The sequence below is a fragment of the Myripristis murdjan genome, chromosome 17 (assembly GCF_902150065.1).
Source record: "Myripristis murdjan chromosome 17, fMyrMur1.1, whole genome shotgun sequence".
Classification (NCBI taxonomy): Eukaryota; Metazoa; Chordata; class Actinopteri; order Holocentriformes; family Holocentridae; genus Myripristis; species Myripristis murdjan.
In genome coordinates, this window is record NC_043996.1 from 9,478,935 (window position 1) to 9,503,534 (window position 24,600).

At 41.1% G+C, this 24,600-nt stretch overlaps 1 protein-coding gene across 3 annotated transcripts in view; it reads left to right on the forward strand.

The window, feature by feature from the left end:
* map4l (microtubule associated protein 4 like) overlaps positions 1-24,600 on the forward strand; it is a 221,665-nt gene that overhangs the window by 43,360 nt on the left and 153,705 nt on the right. The gene's annotated exons all lie outside the window — the stretch shown is intronic.

The following is a 24,600-nucleotide window of genomic DNA, read 5'->3' on the forward strand; positions in this document are numbered from 1 at the left end:
CTGATCTTTCATGTATGTACTTGTGAAGGTTGAATTTTACATATGTACTATCAGCGGAGGGTGGAGTTAGTGCCTCTACAGCCCCCTCCCAACTGGCAAATGCAGTTTATTGCATAAACTGTTCAAATTTAAAAACACAGCAGCTCTGCTTTATAGGTTTCAGCAAAAACAGGCAATGGTTTCAGTTGTTCAGTCTTCTTTCTGATTGAAAGTTGTATTTCAGAAACAGGTATAAGCCAGATCCTAAAAGAATTACACAAAAAGCCATATTTCTAAAATAAATAATCCACAGTCCACTAATGACGATGCCCATTGGTTTCAGATCAAGACTTCAGCATTGCAGCAAGACAGATAAATGGGACCCTGACTCTACTGGTTTTGAAGTTAAAGTCTGTCGATAGCAGATTAGGCAGAGGCAGGCGCTGATCCTCTGGGCTCAACCTCTGCAAGTTATGCAAAAAAGACAATCCTATAGAATGAGGCAGTATTGACAAGGTTTATTTCATAATTGCCCTGTATAATTTAAAACACACTGAACATTCAGGTTGAACGTGATTTCTCCCAATCTACTATGGAGGAGAAAACTGACGATAGCACACTGATATCCTCAGCTGAACTTCTCAGAGGCCGCAACACACAGGACCTATCAAAGATTCAGCTCTCCTTAGTTAAGTCTGTTGAGGGTTTCGTTTCTTAGTTCTGCTCTCTGCTGCTTTGTTGTCATTCTAAAGATAACCCTGCTAGCTAAAAGCCGGCTCGTGGTACTAGCTAGTTGTTATGTAACTGTTACTATTCTAGGTTTGGAGCAGAAAGGCTACACAGACATGACAATGCACTGTAGGAATATTCAGACTTCAGCTGTCTTGTCGCATTCAGGAAATGATGTTAGCACAAGTGATTAGTTCCCTCAACACCACCGTGTCCATGAAGGGCCAAATTGTGTGCCACTGTACTGCAATGATATTAGCGACACTGCACATTTCAATCAAACGATGAAAGTGGTTATTTTCGTTTGACCTCAAAAATAACATCCAATTGAACATGGTATTCTTAGTGATAAGCCTGCAGTGATATAACTACATGTTGCTATTTTAAAATTCTGGATTTAGTAAATGAAAATGAGACAACACAACGGCACACAAAATACCTGCAGAGGTTGCTGCAAATCTGCCGATCTCGTTACATAACTTGGATGACAACAGGCAAGAGTAAAATTTGAGCTTTAAAGCAAATCCTGCCTTTTATCTTATTGTTATAAGCCTCAAATCTGTATTTTTTCCCAAAACAAAGTGGTAGATTAAATAGACAACTCTTAGTCTATTACCGTTACAAGCTGTCTTGGGTAATGCAGTGTTTTATATAACTAGCTGACATGCAGTTAGCTACAAACAGTTTGTAAGCCCAATAGAATGAGATGAAATGCAAGTCTGAGTCCACGGCAGAAATGGCAAATCAGCCAATCAGGAGCCTGCTAATGTGCTAATCATTTTCCAACACTATTTCCATCTTGGCTCGACTCAACGAGTGTAATCTCACTTATTTGTAACAAAGCATGACATTTTAAATAACCATCACAAAGGTGTGTTCAGCAGCTGTCTGCAGTGTGCTGGTATTAAACTTCTCTCTGTGCTCGAGCACTGCCACTTGTGGCTGCATTTGGCATTAGATGACACAGCTTGATTGTTTTTACATAGTAGAATTTGGCTGATTCTGACTTTTTTTTTACTCCATAATAATGTAACAACATGACAAAACGCATCATGTGTCAAAATTGCACAGCAGCAGAACCAAACAGCATTTCATCAGCAGTGCTGGGTACAAAAAGAGGATGACACGTTTATTAAAACCCTAACTCTTGGACAGAGGCTGAATCGCATATGTCTTGGACAATTACTATTAAAGCAGCCCAGTGGCCAGCAAAAAAATGTTGGCATTTCACATTTCTGCAAACTAAGGATACGTTTAAGTGTTTCAAGTTTCATGGAGAATTCTAAAGTGAACAAAAAAACGAGGTGCTAGGAGGCAGGCAGGCAGGTGGTTAGCACAATCATCGGGACTTTGCTTCTGCAGAACGAAGATCAAGTCACATGTCCAGCAAGAGCTCGTTCTTAGCCAACGTTCACTAGCTGACATTAGCAAACACTAGGTAATGTTTCATAACACTGGCCATGACTTTTCTTAACCTTAATCATGACCTTTTCCTAACATTAACCAAGTAGGTTTGGTGGCTAACAAAGCTAATGAATCTAAAGAAAGTGGCTAAAGTAGCTAACAAGTTAATGCTCCTCCACATTGGCTATAAGTCTAAATGTAGATATGCAACATATTTTGGGTTCAGAAACATGACATTTCAACATATATGTTGGTCTGCAGAAATGTTAAATCACAACACTTTATTCTGGCAACTGGGTTGATCACAGATGAAGTTACATATACAGCAGAAAGTTTAGGGGACTCACAAAAGAAAAGTTTATATTTTTTAGTACAAAAAGGAACAACTAAATCAGGTAAAAACAATGAAAATATCGAATCTTATCATCCGTGTAGTATGAGTTTAGGTTATTGTTGAAGGTTTGAGTCTATCAGTGATGATCTCCTTACTTTTGGGAGACAGAAGAAGTAGGCTAAACCATCTAAATTAATGTCTAAGGTTAGAGTAACACTAATGACATTTTCATTTGACAACAAGAACATGCAAAACGCAAGCTTTATTTGTGAGATTCATCAATTCTCTGCAGATCTGCAAACCTCAGACCTCCAGTTTATGATTATGAATAAATTAGGAATAATTACCAACTCCCAATACCTCCCTTTTTTTTGAGTAGGTTTCTTGGGTGTATGGCTCAGACAAATCATTCATGTTAATTTCAGAAAGAACAAAAAAAGACTTTTGGAGACAAGATTCCTGATGATAGATTTTACTGAAGCACATTCCTGTCTCTCTGCCTTACCCCTTGCAAAGCTGCATTTCTCTAGCAATAATGTTCTTCTTGGCATTTTGCCAGATTCAAGATTAAGATGCACTCCCATTAAATACCTTGTCACATTAAATATAAATGATAATGCCCATGCATCGTCCCCTCTGAGAGCTGTTTATAGCTGTGTGAGCAATGAAGGGCATTGGGAAAAAATAGCAACTTCAATCAAATTAGAAACACAGGGAATATTGCCAGATTTAGAGGGGAATGCACCTTTATCTGGATTCACATTAATATCAGGTGATGTAAGAGGGCTGGACAGGGAGGGGGAGGAGGGACAAATGATAAAAACTGTGAGTGAGAAATGAGAATTGAGACAGTAAGAAAAAAGAGATAATAAGAAGGGTCAACATCTTATTTTCAAGTTCCATCATCCCCTCTTTCTCGCTCTCTCTGTCTGTCTCTCTCTCTTTCTTTCTGTCTGTCTGTCTGTCTGTGTCTTCCTCATTTTTATGAGCTGATAATGTGCATGTCAGTAATAGCTGAGAAATATGGCTTCAGAGAAGATAGCCATAACCAGCTGTGATGACTTTCATCACCAAATAAACATCATGGGAAGAAAAGACAAAAGTAAAATAGATCACGTTCAGTGCCTGCTGTGTTGGAGTTTTTATGTAATTGTAATGTGGGTGTATCTGTATGCGAATATGTTTTTGAAAGCTAGCATGCATTGGGGTCATTGTTTTGTGATTGGTTTTAATTCATACCATTTGTTTCATGCGTTAATTTTCATCAATTCAGCATTTTGTCAGTGTGTGTTTGTGTGTGTGTGTTTTGTGAAGTTAGTTTTGATTTTATACCCATACATATATGATACTGATTCCTACATTTCCATGACAATTCTGACTTGCTTGCGTTTGTTTCCTATCATACATGTTAGACCCTGTTTCAGGGGCGTTTGATTTTTTTAACCTGTTGAGTTTGACAAGATGCTTGTTGCTTCAGTGCTCAAGTGCACCCGGACTCGTGAGTCAGGTCACCAGTGTGTTTGTTTTGCTATGCTGCGCGTGCCTGTTTCCTACACATGACCACCTCCCTGGTCCTTGTGATGATGATGATGATGATGATGATGATGATGATGATGCTGATGATGATGATGATATGTGTTGAATCCCACTTAACTACTCTCAGAAAGAGAGAATCACACTAGATTAACTGCTTGATTGAAAACAAGCAGAAACTACGGCAACATTTTTTTTTTTTAGAATCCATCCATAACTGAAAATTTACATGATATGACCTGACATTTTCTGCAATTTTGTACCAAGATTTGAATCAGTCCCAACAATATTTGTTAATCCTGGTCTGCCATAATTCCCTGAGAAATTTCACCCTCACATCCATTGATTTAAATGTTTGTGAGTTGGTCACTGTGTGTGTTTGACATAATGTGTATAATGTACCCATCAGGTTCCACAGAGAATCCCAGCATTTTCCTTACACCAGTAACAGTCAATGGTATTTATCCATTGAAGTAAAGCAAATAGTTTTTGAGGGTAATGCCGAATTACCACCAGAATCAGACCAGAAGTCTGTCTCAGATAAATCAGAGCAAAAGTTACACTGAGCCCAGCTTCCACCCACTAACTTAGAATAAAGCAGCATTAATAAATATGTGTCTCAATATAAACTGATTGTGCACATTCAGTTCAAAATTATTTTGATTCCAACATGTAATCTATATAACAGGTGAGTAAAACAAGCCCAAACCACTGACTGAATACATTTATAAAAGCAGGCACCATCACATACCTCAGATATTTTGTGAAAATGCTCAAGGGTTGTGTCAGTTAGGAGCCAAAAAGCAGTCAGACTATGGTTACTGTGGCCAGAACCAACCAGGGAATCAACTGTTCAGTTTATGGCTTGCTGCATCGTCTACAAAAGCAACAGATGCAACGCTATAAGGGGCATTTCTTAGGGTAGCATACTGTGCAATCCACATGCTGTGCTAATGCAAGATTGATTAAGAGTAAATAATATAGGCATTTCTGCTGGAGGCATTTTTAAATACCCCTCTGAGGGTCACTGGCTCCAGACTAGTGGCTTTGCTTCCCCCATGTGGATAAGCAGTTTATAACCTCATTCAGGACAGTTGGTCAGTGTTCATAAATATACTAGGCAACCTTGCATACGCCGCCAACTTGCATTAGAATATTATATGTTTTGCATTAATTGTGTGCCTAGGCGATAGCTGGATTTATTCAGAATACAATTTCTAATATTAACCAGTAAAAAAAACTGCCACAAAACTAGTGATCCTCTTTCAGTTAGAGGGAAATGTAGTTATTTAGGTTGAAACCCAAAAAATATGTTCAGAAAATTGTGTGAATTGCCTTAATACAACAAACAATTTAGAAAACCACTTCATCCTGAATTGGCAAAAGCAATCAGTCTGACAACAAAATAAGTCTGAAATTGTGATGTTTTCCCTTTTGTCGTTAAAATGTACCCTGTCTTGTGTCAAATCAAAGTAACCCAAGACCATGCCAACAATCAATAGAACTGATGTCAAATTTCAGGACATTAAGCATTATATTTAACTTAAACATGGGTTCATAGAATTAACCAAATATGCAGTTTCAAGCTATTTCAATATGGAAATCAGCATGTTTGACACATGGCCCTTCTCTGAACTGGAGGTGCTTGGTAACCACAATCCGATGGCTTTTTGGCAGGCGATTTTCTGGCACAGTATGTGATTGGTTCCTCCTCTTATAAAACCCTCCCCCCCGGCAGCTCCCATCCTCTCTCCCAGCGGCTCATTGGATGACAGCAGCCCCACTTCCTCCACCTCTGAAACCCTCAGCCCTGAGAGAGCGGGGACAGGGGGAGAGGCTGGCAAGCAGCAAAGACGGAGGAAGAAGAAGAGGAGGGGCCGCGATGAGGTCTACGACTTCTTGGATAGGCAGGAAGTGGAGAATAACAACGGCCAATCAGACAAGCACGGGACGATAAGCCCCGCCTCTTCTCAGGAGAAGGGTGGAGGGGAGGAAGAAGAGGAGGAGGAGGAGGAGGAGGAGAGCTGGGAGTGGGAGATCAGAGGGAGGGGAGGAGGGGGGAGGGTGAGGGGGAGGAAGAATAAGAGTCGGATGAGACTTCCAGAGGAGTGGGGAGCGCCCCAGCAGCCAAACTCTCCCACACCAGCTACAGTCGCTCCTAACTGGGGTACAACTGCTGACTCCGGCCCTCCTGGCTCCAGAGCTCTGGAGCCCAGCCCAGACCCCAGTCCCAACCCTGTTTTGCCCTCTGCCCCCTCACAAATACCCACAAGCTTTACCAACCCTTCTCATCCTATCAACAACACAGAACTTCCGCCCCGCTCCTACGAGCCCATGTGTGTAGACGATTTTGCCGTATCTGCTAAAGATGTTAAAATGGCAAATGAAGATAAAGATTCGCCATTTTCTTCTACCAGCAAAGTTGATGCTAACAGTAACTTAGCAGTCACTGCAACCGCCAAGGCTAGTTTACCCGGAGATGATAGCGGTAGCCTAGCATTAATGACAGGGGACAATCTGAGCCCAGTGTCCCAGACCTTCTCTTTCCTGGATTCAGTCCTCCAGACCCCCCCGGCCTCCACACCTGGCTCCCAGACCACTACCCCTATCACCAACACTCCGTCCCTTGCTACTGCTCCCCCTACAAAGACCACCCCACCAGACACCACCCCAGCTGTTTTCCATCCCTCCTTGCCACCATCCAAGAGCATCCCAGACCTTCCCCCCACTTCCACTTTGCCCGTCACCTCGTGCGCCCTGACCGGTGCAGACACACACCTTTCTGCAGCTGCAGTCGGATCAACCCTCAACCCTGATGCCAAGCCTTTTGTCCCTTCAGCCATCCCCACATCTTCTACAGCCACACCCAATACAAGTACAGCCACTTCCGTTAGTACTGCAACATCATCTACCACTGCAACCACTCCCTTCGCGTCCACAGTCACCCCCACTACAGTCTCCGCCACGCCCCTCAGTTCTTCAGCCACCCCCAGCACGAGTGACGTCACTCGCCCATCTCCATCAGACACTCCCACTCCAAAGGTAGCCACGCCCCTTAGCTTGACAGCCACTCCCCCTCCCTCCATCACCCCCGCCGTCCCTCCCTCTCTCCCTGCACACTCAGAGCACCAGGACTCCTCGCCGCCACCGCTCCCCCAGCTGGAAGGTTGGTGAACTACAGGGAAGATTATGATAATGAGGGGGCTATATTTAACCAGATGTCACTGTAGGCTAGGATAGGAAGAAACAGCTATTGATACTAGCAGGCTGTCTTTCTGTTGGGGGTGTATGACTGTTTAATTGCATGGCTCTCTGTGGATTGAGCACCAGGCCTGCTTGGTCCTTGGTCCTTTCCTTTACGTATTTATATTTGTACTAAATAGGGCCCGACAGATATAAGAACCTTCTTATATTTCACTTGTACTTAATTTAATATATTCACATCTACAACAGATCCTTGAGAAAAAATAATAATTCTTGGCACAAAGCTGTGAAGACTACCATATAAAACCTTTGTGTCAGATTGATTAGATTGGTAATTTTCCTTCCCATCAGTTGACATTGGTATTGGACCCAATGTCCTGTATTGGTCGGGCCCTAGTAACAACCATGGGTAAACTGCCATTGTCTGATTTCATTCCCCTCCCTGGCTGTCTATGTTGCTCTCTTATTATTACAATAACAATTTTATTACTTGTTGCTTTGGAAGCTCTATTATCCATGCTTGCTCCAACTGTCTTCCATCTGATTGTCAACTGCCTGTTTAGCAACCCACTATCTCCTCTCTCTGTCTGTAGATACATTATACACAGATCATCTGGGTCCTTGCAGGGTAAAGCTAAATTAATGCTACCAGTCTGCTAAATCCTGTTAGCATTACAAGCTATGAATTTTCAGCATTGTTACTATCTACTAAAATGTGGAAGTAGACATCATGAAAGTATAACAAAAAAATAGTACATGATATTTGGTATACAGACAATCTAAAAAAAACACTGTTTGGGTTTGGATCACTGACTGTGCAACCCACAACCCTGGTAACCTCTTGTTGTTTTACCTCCTTGTGTGTAATTGTTGCAATTGTCTACACAGGATTATTAATTTAACACGCTATTAAATTATATAGAGTCGTAAGAGACTTTCCTCTCCTGCATAAAAAGAAATGCCAACTCTACATGACCCAGATGGCACAAGTTTTTTTCAGGTTAAGCCAGCAAAGCCAGCAAACCCAACCTACTAAAGACCACAGTGGCAATAATCTGTCAAGCTTCATTTTGTAATCCAAGCAATAATGGTGGTCACACTAAAAACTACTTAAATAAAAGTCCAGTTAGCTTGTTGTGTGGACTCTGGAGTGACTTTGCTCTGCATCTGTTGCAATTTATTTTACTTAATTTTTTTCACCACTCATGATCCTGATTCTGCAGTATAGAGATCCAGTCTGGGTTATAAGTTTAAAAATCTATTTATAATCTATTGTCTTTCTGTGCAAATCAAAGTCCAGGTTTCAATCGGCTCTTCCTATCATTTACCCTGGTATCTTACCCTAAATGTAGGACTAAACCCCCACTCAGATGGCAGGGTTTTCCCCAGAAAGGTCCTGTTACAGGTGAGATGCAGGCCCAGTGCCAGATTTCTGGTGGCATAACAGCAGAGCGGCAAACTGCTCATGATCAGAGCCTATAAATCAAAGTACCTAACAGCACTTTTAGATACCTACTGTTTCTAAAGTCCAGACTAGTGAAGAAGGAAAAGTAGTCCACTTGGCTTGTGATAAAGTGGGGGAAACCCTGAGATGAGTAGCTCTATTTCCTCATTTTAATACTTCTCTCTCCTGGTAATGCTGGGTTTCAACCCTGAGCCCTGGTTTGTCTCTGGCTATCTAAGTTACCCACAGTCTTGCTGAATGAAACTTTGTTATTTTCCAGTGTGATTCTCTCTATACCTCTCCTAAGCCCTGTCTCACTACTAAAACCTAACTTTAACTTGATGTTGTGTGTGAAATGCACTTAAAAACCATTTAAAACAGTTGATTGGAATAAGATGACAATGAATTGAATCTGATTCAGTAGCTCTGGCTTTCCAGTTTTAGGCGTTCAGATGGGCCTGGCACTTACTAACAAAGTGTTTTTCTTCACACCGGCCACCCCACCTAAAATGTCCTGGAATTCCCAGAAATTGTAACTGGACTTTTTCAAGCACATACGCAACTTGTGGTAGATGTTCAAGCACTGAGGCATTGTTAGGATTGATGTTGGAGAGTTGAGTTGCAGGATGTAGGTGTAATGCAATGAGGCTGATGCTGAAGTGACTAAACATGAACTTCTCTGTCTTCCTCTCCCCCTTTTACTTTTTCATACTTCCACTGATGATGGGACCTCTATCAGCAGGTAAGTGAGGTTTCTCTTTCTCTCAGCTTGTGTTAAGTGCTCATGTGGGTCCTTGCGAGGCATCTAAATCTTTTCTTATCTTTCCAGTGTTGTGAATAGTGTTGTATGGTAAATAATTATTTCATTTATCTGATTATCACATTTCTGGGTGGTGTTAAAATGATGGATGATGCCGATAGTGTCAGTCAAAATATTATATCTTGCAGAAAAAGTAACCCTTATTTGTAGATATAGACAATATTAAAAGAAGATTAAAAACAGAACAGTTCAAGTAAAGTGGTTTTTGAAGTAGAGCATAAAATTGACCAAATTCAAAGAGGCACAAAATCTCTTGCTTTTCATGGGCCATTGAAGAAAGAGTTTTGCCACGGTCTTTATTTGACTTTCAAATGTAATGTTGTGTTTTAATTTGAATTTTCAGTGTGCAAAACACTCAGAGACACAGAATAGTTCCCTAATATTAAAAGGTCTTTGCACAGTCCATATCTCAGCTGTATCAGGACCTAAAAATCTCTTTGTAAACTGCCGTTTATCCTCTGAATTCTCCCTGTCTGCATTCCCAACATCAGTCCGTGATAATTATGGCATTGATTTTATATCCTTTTTACCAGCAGGCAGACAACAACAATCAATTAATTGTATTGTATTACTTCCATTCTATATCTGAGCTCCTTTTAGCATTAAATATCTTCAGGTGAGCTCCAGGTGACATTAGTTAGATGTCAAAAATGTTAAATCACACACCAGATGAAATTTTATAAGACTGTTGAAAGTGAGGATATATGTGTGTCATCATGTAGTTTTCAGATATTGTTTTGTAATGAAGTGCGCCATTTCCCAGCACAGATCGCTAGAAAATGAGCAGAAATCTAGAGGAATCTCCAGTGGAACTCTTTAGCTCTTCCATTCCTTTCATTGCTTTGATTCTGTTTTTGTCTTTTTGTTTGTTGAAAGCCCACTTCTGTTGCAGACGACAGCAGCACCGAAGCTGTCTTCTTTGCCTATTCATTTGGCACTAAGTTGTCCCAGCGTGCGTGCTTTGCACTGTGGTTGCCCTTCCCTCAGTTCGACACTTGATTGACACCAAGCTTTAAATGGTCCTACTGTTCCTGTTTCTTTATTTAGACTGTAACCTGCGCAGATGCAGCTGCATTAAAGTCTCAACACAGTGAGGTAGTCTGCGGTACAAATCACAATGTCAGAAACAGCTAAACTGGTTCTTTGTTGTTATTGTTGTTATTTTTTCTTTTGTGGTTGTTTCCTTGGGTCGATCTGAGTCGAACTGAGCAAAAGTGTAGGTGATTGAGTTTTATTTGGTTCCCATCCTCTGCTTTGCACTTGCAAGAGGTCAGGTGTCAGTCAAATAATGTGTCCAATACTGTGATGCCTTTTTCCTTGGATATCCTGCTGATGGAGTTCGAGTTTCTGTTTCTCTGTCTGTTCAGCCATGGAGGCTATTGCTGCTCATGCTAGCCACTCAACTCTTCTTCTTTTTATAATTTCTCCATTGTCAGTCTAATTTAAAAAGCACATTTTAACATAAAATGCAGAATTAGCACCTTCACAGTTGACATGACTCATTTGCACATACACCAGATTCTGATTGGTAAAACTAGGCTTAACACATTTTTTTCCATTGCCAGAGCACTAAGGACACCAAATGATTCAGAAATATTGTCCAATATTTCCTCCACAAAGATTAGGTTTGCCATAGTTTGCATAACCTGCAGCAGAGACTGAAGTACTGTGCAAAGTAAAGTGCAAAGATGGAGAAAACAGGTGCATGCATGAAAAAGCCATGTCAGTCCTGAAATTTTGTGTTAAAAATGTATCTTAACATTTTGTGTTAAACTGCTTTTTAAACAAAATTTTGTGTGGAGACCACAGCCAATATAGAGACAAGTCTTGGTTCAAAAACAGCCTTTACTTGGCTTAGTAACTGTATTAAAACCAGTCACTAAATGACAGACAGTGAGAATTTCTTTCATGTCATTTTACATTTTCCCTGCAGACTAGTGGCCTTGGCTAACAACAGGCTGTGATAGATTATATCTTGTATAATCACTTCCTTTCAAGGTTTTGCACAACACACTTAACATTTTTGGGTTTAGTATAATAGACCTTTTCAGAGCAGCTATTTTGAGCTGCAATAGCAGAGTGAACACAGTTGTGACTAATGACATTAATTAAGGTTCTGTTCCATTGAAGTGCACCAGAGCCCTTGCAGTAAGCCAGTATGAACAACACCAGGACCCTGGCTCTGTTCCTGGGCAGTAACACTGGCAATGAAGAAATATTCACGTCCCATTCACTCCCATTCATAACCCTGTATATGAAAACAAAGTTGCTTCTGGTGGCAAAGTTAAGCAGGAGTTCAATCCGGCTTAATTTAGACCTGGGATATGGTGTGACTCACCAATGCTCAACCACAGAGACGGTACATCAGATATGTCTCTTATACTCACCAAACTGAAAATGGAGAAAACTTTTGACTGTTTTGGTACAGAATATGATGCACTCCTAACCTTTTCCTCTGGCTGAAATTGCCTTCCCTCTCTGAACGAGAAGGCAAAGCCAGACCTTTTTTTATATATAAAGTGAGGTCCGTGCTGACAAAATACACAAATAACCATCAATGCTTCTTGAAAAAAATGCTGATCCCTAGCCTGGAAATGTAAATGAACTAGAGTAAAATCTTCATTTTACTATAGTAATAGGAATCTTAGTGGGCTTCACCATGTGACTGGTGATTTGCACTTGATTTTCTGGACTTACACGTTCTGTGTAGATGACTTGTTTGGGTGGTTTGACAGAGTGCTCAGCTGCTTTTATAATGTTGCAACATAGTCAAAATCATGGTTTTACACCTCAGCTGTTTTTTTAATCAATTTAAAACATAAATATCCATTAGTTAAATGAATGGATTCATCACCTAGTCCTAAAATGTGCTTCTCTGTCCCTACTATTCCATGCAAAAGTCTTATCAAGGTGCACGTATTTTGCCCAGCAAAACCTAATATGACCATCACTTTGGACCTTAATGAAACAGAGCCTTAATTAATGTCATTAGTAACGCCTCTGTTTACCCTGCCATTTCATCAAAATGACTGCTGTGAAAAAGGTCTAATTATGTGTCGCTTCATAGCTCATATATCTCTTAAACACTAAACATGGCATTTTTCAGCAGAATTCACCTTTAGTGTTTGGCAAAACGGAGCAGGTGGAATGTTTGTGTCGTGCGGTCAGACAGAGAACTAGTGACTGGAATTAACTGGAGTTATAGACAGTTGACTGCCTCCGGTTTTTTAGGGTTTGGGAGACATCTGCTGGTGTCTCTTTCTCTGGTGTGTATCATCCTCTGTCTACCTCTTCCACATATATATACATATATATATATGTGTGTGTGTGTGTGTGTGTGTGTGTGTGTGTGTGTGTGATTTATTTTTCCATCTTTAGCTTTGTCTCTATTTATAAAACTACTGTTTGCCTCTGTCTATCTCTGTCTGCCTCTCTGTCTCCCTCTCTCTCTCAAATACAATATTGATGGCTGGGACTTTTTTCACCCTTACATAAAAAGCACACCCAGGCTTTTTATGGCTGTGTCTATGTCTGTGTGTGTGTGTGTGTGTGTGTGTGTGTGTGTGTGTGTGTGTGTGTGTGTGTGTGCAAGATGGCAAGGGATTGAGCAGCCTACGTGCACCTGTACATGCATACAAGCTTGCATGTGTGTGTGTGTGTGTGTGTGTGTGTGTATGCGTGTGTCTGAGTGCGTACATGTGTATACTCACACACACACATACAGACACATTGTGGAGATGCTGTGACCTCTTTTTATCCTTTAGAATGAGTCAACAAAACTGAATCAAACGGAACTGAATCCTATAAATTGATATGATGACTGTAATCCCAAATGATATTGTCAGCTGTCTTTAACATTTCAGAGAAGTAAACATGTTCAGTGTTCTGTGCTTGTTGAGTCACAGCCCTACTCAGTGGCTTCATCTGGTGTCTACTGGTGGAACTACAGGCAGCTCCAACCAGAGACATCAGAAACAGGTGGTTGTGAGTTTGTTGGCGTGTCCAGTCAGCTGTTAATCACCAGAGGACTTCAGAAGACTTCAGAGATAAAACAGAGACCAGGCAGATAGAAAGGACATGAGAGGCAGACATAAAGAAGAGAATATCACGAAACATTAGGCCAAAACGATGGCCACTGAATAAGCTGCAGTGCAGCAACACATCGTGATTTATTTAGTAGTGGTTCAAATGGACAGCTTAGTATGACTTATTCAGTATCTTCTTTGGATTTCACTGATGATCATTGTTACTGAAGAAAGTCAGGCCAGGCAGTTTTTTTTCTTTTATACCTCCATGTTTCTCTATCATTATCAAGCAGATCCATTAAGTGCAATGCATTCTGAACTTCCACTTCCCCTTTAGCTGTTATGTAGGACAGTAGTGATGCTATCTTCCTCTTGTCGTTACTGAGTGCTGGATACTGGCTGGATGCTCCAAATGCTAACGGTTAGCCTCCTGCCATTGAGGTGGATTTTCCCCCAGCTAACATTCTCAAAAATAAGGGGCAGTTACCAGGGGAATTTACTGCCCTCAGTAACTACACCTTTAATACTGATTTTACAGCGTATTATGGATACAACAGGTGCCCATGTGTGGCTGTTCTAGATAGGAGTTGTGTAGCTCTGGGGAATGAAACTGAATTGACATGGACAACAACTAGGGCACCTTAAAGATAGGGCTGATGTGAAAGGTTGACATCTGTGTGTGTGTGTGTGTGTGTGTGTGTGTGTGTGTGTGCTAGACCTCCAGGTTAGTTGCTCTGACACATCTCTAATGACTGTGATTATCACTCTAAGCCCATTTATCTTCTCTTCTCTGCCTCTCTGCTCTCCTCTGTGACCTTCTTTACTCATCTAATTTTTTCTTTCATCAACTTTAAGCCGCATAACATTAAATACTCATTTTGCACATAAAAGGTCTTACATGTTGCATTTTATAAATTATCAAAACATGATATGACCATGGTGGAGGTGGATCTGTCTCCCACCAGTGGTATTGTCAGTGCTAGTGTTTCTCAAAATAACTTCATTACCCATGAACCCCCAGCTTTTTGACCACCTATTCTCTCCCTGAAGATAATAAACATGTCGGAAATTATTTTTTCATTTTTTTTCACTCCCACGACTACCACTATTTTATTACCAGAAACTCTTAAAGCTTTAGCTGTGTTTGCTCCGGAAGCACAGCGCTTGCTTCCTGTTTTGTGCTATAAAGCAATTCAGCAGATTTCCCTCCAAATCCAAACCAGTGACACAAAATGTAAAATGCAGTTAAAATTATTGCTGTAATGCTTTATTGATAATAAATTGCTACATGCAGCAGCTTTAAGCCGTCAACCCTCAGCTTGTACCAACCCTAATATATCTGTTAAAATATGTGGGTCTATTAATCCAATTTCAGACCATGGAAAGACGGACAGACCAAAATAGCTTGAAGCCACTAAAGCAAGAAGTGGGCTAGTGGGGTGCTTTTTTCTTGTCCTCCTTTTTTCCCTTATCTCATCCTCTCCCGTCTTTCGTCCCCTCACCGCCACCATCTCTTCTTTACCTCTGCTCCTTCTCCTATATCTGGTTTGCTGTTTTTCCCTTCATCCATCCTTCCTTGACTTATTTTGACTAAATTTGGGTAAATGTTTCTCATCTATGTCACTCTCTCTTTCTCCCTCCTTATCTTTTACTCCACACATTTCCCTAATTCCATCTTTCAGTCAACCTGTTCCCCATCCCTTCACCCATCTTGCTCTCTTCTTTCCCCTCTCCTCCATCTCTCTATCACCCCCCACCACCATCTATTCCATGATTTGTCTCTGTCCTTCTCAATGTCTGCCCTCCCCGACTCCCTGCCACCCTCCCTCCCTCCTTATCTCTCTTTTTGCCCTTTCTCCATCTCTCTTCCTCCCTCCACTCTCTGTCTCTTTGCCCTTTCTGTCTCCTCCGTCCACATCACGTCTTCCCCCTCTCCTGGCCAGACTCCCCGTGTCGCCGTGGCAAAGGGTGCCGTAATCATCACCGCATCACCGGCTGGAAGGAGGAGGAGGGCAGGGGATGGGGGTGGAGATTTGGCGGGGGGGGGGGGGGGGGGGGGGGGGGGGATGGGTGTTGCCACGGTGACATGGGAGGCGGTTACCATGGAAACAGAGAGACTCTGGAAGTGAGGGACGGAGGGAGAGAGGAGGGGGGGCAGGGGTGGACTGGGTGTGACAGTCAGTGAGGTCGAGAGTAAAAATAGAAACACTCTGACAAGATCCTCCTCCTCCTCTTCCTCTGTTTCTCCCCCTTTCTCTCTTCCCAACCCCACTGGCAACCAGCTGTAGCTTCCTCTCTCTCTCTCTCTCTCTCTCTCTCTCTCTCTCTCTCCCTGTCTCTCTCTCTGCTGCAGCTGATGTTGAACAAGCTATGACCTTCACCAGGGGGGCTTGCCATGACCTTGAGGATTTTTGCCTGCTTAGAAAAGCAGAGGATCAGATTTTATTTAGCACAGCACCCCTTTTCAAGCCTCTTATGAATACATTTTATGACCTGTCACTTTGTTGTTGTGGTTAGGAACTTCTTGATATTCCACAGAGGGTCCCTAGTGTTGCCATGTGCGCATGGGTCAGGTTGCCAGAAATTTTCAAGAAATTTAAAAGTTGTAGTTGTTGATTTGTCAACCTCAAATTTACTTTGATTAAACTGAAGAAGGTTTTGAAGCATTCAAAAACTGATGCCTGCTAGACAATTTTAAGGTTATCAACTGTCAAGGATACTTGTATAACTACATTTTTCAGTATGTAAAGCCATTAGGATTCTAAGGAAAAGACATATATCTAGTTTAAAAAAAAAAAAAAATCAGATAAAGACAATTCAGCAGAAGAAGAGGAAAATATTTAAGCAAGCAGTTAGCATTAGCATTACCATTGTGGTTATTACGATAGTTAACATTACCACCACATCATTATATCTGGGAAGTATGTATTTATTCAAAGTGAATTTTATACAGAAATATCACAATGCACTACAGTACACATCACACAGAAGCACTAGTATAAGCGAGCTGTCAAAGACAGCAGAATGGCAATGGCAAAACAACGCTAAGGAATGAAAAATAAACTGTTGCAGAGAGGTTGGCATGTATTGCATTACCTGGGGAAATGAGAGGAGTGTTAAATAGTCCTTTTGTGAGGTGGCTTTGTTTTTCCAAGCCTTGGGTCATTTGTGTAGCAGTGGTTTGTGTAGAAAAACTGTTTAGAAAATTAATGAGGATGAATATTTTAATACTGGCTGTCAGGATGAAACCAGAAAGGCATGCATAATAATAAACTTAATTTGTATGGCACTTTTCTAAACATTGTGAATGAAATGAAGGCTTGATGGGTCATGAGTGCCTCCCATCCTCAGGCCAAGCCAGTCCACTGGAAATACATCGCAACTTATTGTTGATATTTTGAAGATAAACAGCTTCTGCTGGACAGCTAGGACAGTGTCAACCTTTTAAACTGATTTAGGTAAATCTTTCTTTGCTATTTCCTTTGCCAAGTCGCCTTCCACATTAACAAATTTAGTCATGTGCTCGTGGAGCATACAGATCCCTTCTGTGTAGAAGCTGCTGTCTTAGGCCCACAGGAAGTGGTCCACAGCATCCTCAGCATGTTATCATCTGAGGCAAAATGGTGATCACTGAGCTTCTTTTTCATCTTTGGAAAAAGGCAGTAGACAAAATGCCAAATGAGGAGAATAGGGAGGGAATGCAACTCGTTTGTATCCACATCTCTGGATAGCAGCCATGGCCACTGAGGATGTGAGGGCTGGAGCGTTGGCCTGGTGGAGGAGCACCCCTCTTGCCAGCTTTCCACGCTGAATCTTCTTGATTTTCTCCTCTTCTGCTGTGTCAGGAAATCAGCGTAGTCAGCCCCATAATAATATGACCCTTTTCCAGGTTGTCCATCAGCCGCACTCGCTCTGCATCCCAGAAAATGGTGGCCATCACCTCGCCTGCAGACATCATTGTTAAGATTCATGACATCATCATGTCATGAATCTCACCACTACTCCTCTGTGTATTGACGGTGACTGGCCCTCCAAGACAGGGGTCGTCTTCCAGGCTCTCTTTGCCACATTTGAACTCAGCAGCTCACTTCTATACCTGTTGTATGAAGGGGCATCCTCCTTTAGTGTGGCTGTGTCCTCATGTACCATCTTGAGTGTTAAGCTCCTGAGACAGCTTAGGCCATAAACTTTGGGCCACCTACTAGGGGTGTACAGCCATTGCACTATTTGTATTCGAGTTCGGATTCGGGCTTTCAGAAAACTTTGGATTCGTTATTCAGATTCGGGAAGAAACCGGAAGTGGGCGCACTAGAGACTTCCGCAGAGCTAGCCAGCTAATTCCGGTTTAGCTCTCGGCTAACTAGAACAGGAATAAAATTATTTAATCGTGCGGCTCTTCTAGACTTTCTAAACGTAATCGGACTGAATGGATCAAATTCTGCTAGTGAAATGAGTCGTTTCGCGTGGGTTGTGACATTCAAAAAAATTTATCCACCGTTTTATAGCCGCTTCTTTTCCCGTTATTGTCTATGAGAAAAATGCTTTTTGGGCCACAGTGCATGTGATTGGCTCAAAACATGCACCAACATGTTTTTTGTTACGTTTTGTTTTAATCTCTTGTAATTTTGCTCAAATCATGCTCAAAACACGCATCCAAACGTTTTTTTTCTTTAGAAAAAAGCTCCCGAATAATGAGGAGAAACTTTGGACAGAAAAACTATTTGGGATCAAAGCATTATTTGTGTACTTCTGAATATTGTATTCGGGTTCGGGTACATACCTACCACCTACACATGACACCAACAGGAGCTCTGCAGTTATTGAGTCAGCAGAGCGTCGGCCACTTATGCGCCTCAGCACCTAGCGACCCTGCTCTGTCTGTAACTGGTCTGCCACCTGGTGGCTGAGTTGCTGTGGTTCCTAAATGCTTCCACTTTGCAATAATACCACTTACAGTTGATTGTGGAATATCTAGGAGGGAAGAAATTTCACAATTGACATGTTGCGTAAGTGCATCCTGTACACTATTATTACAGTACTACGCTCAAATTCAGTGAGCTCTGTAAGCAACCCATTCTCTCACAAATGTTTGTAAAGGCAGACTGCATGACTAAGTGCTTGATTTTATAATGCAGTGGCAATGGGATTGAATGAAACTTATTGGCCGATGTTGGCATCAAAGCTTGCTCTCCTATCAAGCCTGGGTGACAGATTGTTTTCAGTGACAAAATATTTCCATGAAAAAATTTGCCAGCAATTTCACCTGTCTTTCATCAGTTTTAGACACATCAGTACATGGAGATGCCAGACCTCCATGGCAAGCATGAAAAAATATATTTTTCCTTACTGAGCTGAGAGAGTGATGTGAGAGAGAATAGGGCAAACACTAGATACAGTGTTGTTTTGGGGGATTTTTGTTGTTGTTTTTCCCTTCTTCTCTGCCATGGTTTTTGTTCATGCGAATGCCAGTAGGGGTACAACTGGCTCCCAAGACAGGGTCTTAACTCCTTAAGCATCTCTGTTTTCACAGTCAGATTAGCTTGTATTTGGGGCTTATATTTGTCCCTAAAAAGCCAGTACCTACACTGTCAAACCTACTAGACTCTCTAGATTAACTCGAGGACCAATTTATATTTACCCACAAGTCACTTTTAAGTTGTGACGCAGACTTTATAAGAAGCTCTGCTTGCATAACGACCACCTTGCCTAGTCTGTTGAGGTACACAACCAGCCACACTCTAATGTCCCTCTCCCCTCTTTCTTTGTCTCTCTTTCTCCCACTGTGGTTACAGTAGATGGATTGTTTATGGAGGATTATGCAATAATTTTCATTCATTTTCATTCAGGCTTGACAGGCCGCTCTTGTTATTTTGACACAGGCCTCGGGTGTGTGTGTGTGGGTTGTTTAGGGATGGTTGTGGGTACGTGGTGTACATTTGGGAGATAAAATCAGCTGCCACGTACTGTAACAAACTTCTGAAGCAGGGATGTTGAAGACATGAGCTTTTTCCAGGTATTTTATTTAATTTATTTATTTACTTACTTTTGTAGAAGGTGTTTCGAGGACTGGCTTGGAGGCCAAAGCTGGCTCCCTTCAGTTTAAGAATGGATCCCTAATCATTTTGGAGATATTATACTCAATCCACACTGTTATCTCAATGAAAACTTGTATTTCTCTGTTCAGCTTTTATTCACTTTTTTCTCCTGAATTACATGACATAGTCACATCAAGATAGAAACTGTAGTAAGATCCTGACCTTTGTACTCCTTGCTACTATCTGTTTTATAATTTTGGTGATGCAGGAATTGAAACTCATTCTAATATGGCGTTCATTTCACTTTAACAATAAATGTCACCATAAGAGGCTCAGTTAAATAACTAAAATGTGAGTGGAAAATCTAAGAAACTACCATTGTTGTATCGCAAAAGCCTTCTCACGTACCTGCAATTTTAGACTGAGTAAGACACTATAATTTAGTAACAGAACAAAGCAAAGCAAAGCAAAACAAAACAAAACAAAAAAGAGCCTTCAAGGTGAAAGCGGGTAAGATTGGGAGCATAAAAGAATGCAACAGAGATGAAGGGCAGCAGCAGGATGAAAATACAGTGTATTTTGTGATAATGAAGTACCAACTTGCATGCAGCTTGTGTTGTGTACTGAATAAAACATATGCTCAAGCTGCATAAATGGCATACAAATGCATTTAAAACATGCACATGTAATAAGTTCATATAGTGAAACTTGGCATCAGAGGCCTCTAAGTCTTGACCAGAATAAACCCTTTAAAAAGTCTAAAATGTCCCTTGAATGTGCATTTTGTTGACAGTAGAGCCCATCAGCTCTCACTATCCTCATAGCTTTCTTACTAATTGTGTATCGTTACAGACAATGTCTTGTTTTTCACGAGAAGATTAGACTTGACTGCATTAGACTGCAGTGAGCATTTGAAGCACATAAGCAAAAATGCATCAGTTTTTCATCATCTCCATAAAATTATAAGGTTCAAGTGCATTCAAGTGCAGAATAAATGTCCAGAGCTCCTTTAATGGAAAAAGAATCAAACTGAAGCAGGGCCTGTAAGTACAATTTTGAGCCTAGGGCAGCATCTGTTTATCCCATGCAAAATTTTCAGTGACACCATTAACTGTATGATTACCTTCACTGAATATGGGCCAGGCTTTAAAATAGCTCACCAAACTGTCAATAAAGTGATCTGCAAATGGCTTTTCACTTGCAGCAGTGTAGTGCAGTTTCACCTTGAAGGCAAAAAGAGTTGTGCACTTTTGCTGCCAGAACAGAACAGTACAACCTGTGGATACAGATGGAAATTTCAATCACTACAAACACCAGCTCTTTTGTAAGCTGATGTGGAAAGTGCTAACACTCATTGAGTGCTGCCTTATCCTTTATGGAAACATATTTCTTTCTTAGTTTCTGGAAAATGGTAACAGCAGCTATCGTGCTAAACAAAGACATGGCTTTGGTAGGGCCCTGTTTGTGATTTCAGAGATTTCATACTGCAGTTTTGCACTGGTATTTTTTAGACTGGATCACATATTAATGTCAATGAGATGCCAGAATGATTGTATATTTCATTCTCTCGTTTGAAATGGCACATGCTAATGAAAGGATTCTGTAAAACTGAAGAATTTGGTTATTCAAGTAGAATTCAAGTTGTGTTTATCATTATTTCCCCATTTACCAATAGTTTTTTTTGTTTGTTTGTTTTGTTTTTGTTTTTTTACAATTTGTCATGCCTAAAAGATTCCTGCAGCATTTCTGTGAAAGTCCCTTTTAAGGCTTAATTAGACATAATTAGACATATCACATGAAAAAGAGGCATTAAATTTGGGAGAGTGGATGTGATAAGCAACAAAGATTTCAAATCTATGATGTTGCATTTATATGGGAGGCAGCTTACAGTAGCCAATAAAACCAAGTGGAGAGTTTGTGCCTTTAGGGAATTTTACCCCTGCACCTTTCACAGTCTGCTCACACCGCTGCACCAAAATATGTCTTTTTGTGTTAACTGAACTCATTCTGGCAAGAAACAGAAATTTGTGAAGTGAGCTTGTTTGCACAGAATAATGGCATTGATGGCACAAAACATGGGAATTAGAGGTGTGACTCTTTGGCTTGACAACAATTTAACGATTCATGGTTTACAAGGGTGATTCGATTCAAGAATTTTTTTTTTTTTTTTTTTATGATTTGATTCGATTTTTATAAACCATGATTTGATTGATCAATTCAAATGAGCAACCTCACCTTTACCTTACTATTACACATGTGGTATGATTCAGAAAACACCCTTTTTCCTCTGAAAATAATACAACTTCAGTCACATGAATTTTGCTTACTTACTCTGCAGTCTGGTTTGTAGAACTACATTATGTACATTATAAATTAAATACAGTGCAGTCGTAACATATCCCATTGTTGAGCAGCTTGTCCAGCATTCAGTTGTGATGCTGATATCTTCACTTCTTCTTAAACGTCTTCATGCATCTGGAAATTTGCTTTTCACCAAAGAACTGGCAGCAAGGTATCGTGGCTGCCCGATTTGTTGTGTTTCCGAAGTACTTGATTTACTTTTTACAAAATCTACACACTGTGCAACTTTAGTGTAGCTTGCTGTTTCTCTTGTGGAAGAGAATGGATCTCAAACTGTGATTTTGGATTATAAGTTTGGTGTGTTTTTGTGGTCTGTGTCTCAAAGAATTGCCATTACAACGATTTAAAGCATGTTATCTTGATTCTTGTCGACAACAGCATGATTAATTTCATCCGTTTCTTTTAGCCTGTTGATTCATATGAATTTGCATAATTGAAAATCAGTTCATCAAGACAGTGACAGAGGGTTTTACACTAAGGTGGCCAGATTCATGGGATCGATGTCAGAAATCTGCAATCAATCCAGCATCACCTATGTGATGTTTAAATATAGCCTTTAATAAATATATATAATGTTCATGCAATTATTTAAAATATTTTTGTGCCAGTTTTAGGTAATTTTTTTCTTTTTTAAATTTTCTGGTAATTTCCTCATAAATTAAGTATGTTTTTAATGGGAATTTTTTGCCTGTTTGCTAGTCACCTTGTTTCGTGTGTTTTTGAAAGAAATCAAGTGAATTTGTCTGACCTCGTTCCAGCATCACTTATCTGACACTTGTCTGAAGTCTGCAAACTGAGGATTTGTCTTCCACTTCTGCAGTAGCCAGTTATGAACAAACAAAAGAGTACAAGCTCTTAAAGTGATATACTTTCATAAGCAGAACTGAGGTCTTGAGATAAAAATGGCAAATCACAAGACCTCTGCAGTAATACCAGTGTGGTCTGGAGAGAAGGGGGGGTGGGGTGTCTGGGAACATTACCGGGGACAAAGTATCAAATCAGGGGACTTTGTCCTGAAAATAGGATTGTCTGGTCCCTCTGCTTTACACCCCTATTGTGTACTGAAATGAATCAAGGTGAGAACTGCCATACACACACAAGACAGACAGAGGGATGAGCTTCCACACGGTAAAGGAAAACAGAGTGATTAACTAATTTAAGTCCATTAATAGCCTAGCCTGGCTGATCCTAGAGACTAATCTGTATCTCTCTGTCTCTCGCTCTATATCAGCATGTAAACCGTGGCTGTCATATGGCAACTGAGTAACTGCGACAACCATTGATTTGTGTGTGTGTGTGTGTGTGTGTGTGTGTGTGTGTGTGTGTGTGTGTGTGTGTGTGCGTGCATGTTTGTTGCTAGAGGCTGGAAGCTGAGATTTTGCTCCAGCGAATGAGGGAATATTCCGGACTGTCATGTGACTCTGTGATGTCAGAGGGAGAGAAAGAGACAGAGAGAGAGAGAGAGAGAGAGAGAGAGAGAGCAAGGTGCAATTTAGCCCTACAGCTGATCCGTGCAGTGTTCAGAGAGAAGCCGAGACAGCCAGACACAGAAACACACTCGCTCTCACTCTCACACACACTCTTTTGCCTCGCTTGTAAACACACACACAGCCACATGCGCACAAACGCACACACATGCACTTCACACATACACAAGCTCATCAACCGCGTGACTGCACTCATGCATGCGCTCAACTTCTAGGCATCACCTTAATAAGAGCGAGGATGAATTGCTTCCTCTACTTTTAAACGTCATAACAGTTTGGAGACTGAGGATGTTTCTGCTGTCTGGACAAGCATAAGGCGACACTTACTAGGGACAGAGAAACAAACCAGAAGAGGACAGAGAGAGAAGAGGCAAAAAAGAAAACTTCTGTTGCTCACAGTGGTGAAAGTTTATGTATAACTAGAGGATATAAAGTTTCTGAAGAAACTTTGATGTGCTTGCCTTGCGAGCGCCTAGACATGTGTAAACCGCCAGCCCTATGCTGTTTGTGGATTGTGTGGTGTTGTGGCTCTTGCCCAGGCGGGGAGTTGAACCCTGGTCTCCTGCATGGCAGGCAGAGACACTACCCACTGTGCCACTGGGGCTTGTGTGGGCGGAGCCAGAAATGAGGCTCTAAGAAGCACACAGCATGAGTGATAGTGCTGCTTCTGTGAAAAATCACCTAAAAGTAGTGGTCAAACAAATGCTTCTTTGTCAATGATAGTAAGTCCGAGCAGAAAATAAAATGTACCATGAGAAAGGCAAGGCTTTGGGCTTTCAAACAGTGTCAAAATTATTTCCCAACTCCCAAAAATGCCCACCTTAGAGCGAGTTGGAAAAGTGTGTCTTTCTGCTTCTCTCCCGAGACTTTGCATTTCAGATATAATGGGAGTCTATGGGGGAGAGAGCTGGCACTCCTGCCTCGTTAAGGGTCACAGTGTAAAAAGTTGAAGCTACTTGGCTTTTGTATTTACATTTTTCAAAGCACAACTATTTTTCCTACAATTTGATCCCAAATTTATGCATGTGCAGTGAAAATTGTGGCCAGGAGAGCAAGTTTAAGACAAAAGTTTTAGGCGAATTTTAAGGGCTGCTCCACTCTAGCCCTCAGGAATGCCACTCTAGCTCACGCAATACACACTCATTCAAAAGTCAGAGGCGGCTCAAAAATAACTCCAAACTTAAACTGTGTTTTATGGCAAACTAAAGCAGACATGAGAAATTGAAGATGACACACATAAAGTTG